General features: G+C 40.7%; 1 non-coding gene across 1 annotated transcript; it reads left to right on the top strand.

Moving 5' to 3' along the window:
• Window positions 1-740: 740 nt before the first annotated feature.
• Window positions 741-847, top strand: LOC122437417. Its single transcript, XR_006268246.1, has one exon. It is a non-coding gene; the product is annotated as a U6 spliceosomal RNA (small nuclear RNA).
• Window positions 848-1,186: the final 339 nt, after the last annotated feature.

The raw sequence follows: 1,186 nt of genomic DNA, 5'->3' as shown, positions 1-1,186 counted from the left end.
AAGAGGAAAGGGCAAGGAGGTCAGAGAGGCACCAGCAGGAGGCTCAGAGAAAGATGTCTGTGAGAAAGTGAGATTGATGGATGCTTTCAGATGAGATCCAGACAGCTGGAGAAGAGTCTGGGGTCAATTAATAATAGCTAGACAACCAAAAGCACTTCAAGGCAAGTATCATAGTGACTCATCTATGAATATTATCTGCATAGTCAAAATAATGTAAATTCTGAATAGTCCTTTAACCAAAATTGTTATATATAATTATATGGAGGAAATGGGGGAAGGAGAAGGTGGATGTAAAACAGCTAAGCCCTTTTGTCCATTTTAGAAATCAATGCCTAGGGCCTTCCCTGCTGGTCCAGTGGTTTCAGAGTCCAAGCTCCCAATGGAGGGGGCCAGGGCTGATCCCTGGTCGGGGAACTAAGATCCCACATGCCTCTCAGTGTGGTTTAAAAAAAAAAATATCAGTGCATAATGCTATTAAGTAAAAAATCAAGTAGTCACTGTATGTTACTTAGATATATGAAAAGAGATAATTAATAAACTACCAGATACAAGATTTGAAAGTAGTTGCTTCTAGGTAGGGGGAGATGGGGAGAGTGGACCAGAATGTTTTGTTTACACCTGTTTATGAATATTAGAACTGTTTAACTTGAGGAATTCCCTGGTGGTCCAGTCGTTAGGACTCTGCGCTTCCACTGCAGGGGGAATGGGTTCAACCCCTGGTCACAGAAATAAGATCCCTAGTGCTCACTTCGGCAGCACATATACTAAAATTGGAACGATACAGAGAAGATTAGCATGGCCCCTGCGCAAGGATGACATGCAAATTCGTGAAGCGTTCCATATTTTTAACCAGGACATGGAAGCAATCTAGATGCCCATCAGCAGACGAATGGATAAGAAAGCTGTGGTACATATACACAGTGGAATATTACTCAGCCATTAAAAAGAATACATTTGAATCAGTTCTAATGAGATGGATGAAACTGGAGCCCGTTATACAGAGTGAAGTAAGCCAGAAAGATAAACACCAATACAGTATACTAACGCATATATATGGAATTTAGAAAGATGGTAACGATAACCCTATATGCAAGACAGAAAAAGAGACACAGATGTATAGAACAGACTTTTGACTCTATGGGAGAAGATGAGGGTGGGATGATCTGAGAGAACAGTATCGAAATAT

Source organism: Cervus canadensis, chromosome 2 (genome assembly GCF_019320065.1).
Source record: "Cervus canadensis isolate Bull #8, Minnesota chromosome 2, ASM1932006v1, whole genome shotgun sequence".
NCBI lineage: Eukaryota > Metazoa > Chordata > Mammalia > Artiodactyla > Cervidae > Cervus > Cervus canadensis.
The sequence above is the reverse complement of the archived record's forward strand: the minus strand, read 5'-3'. Positions and strand labels throughout refer to the sequence as shown.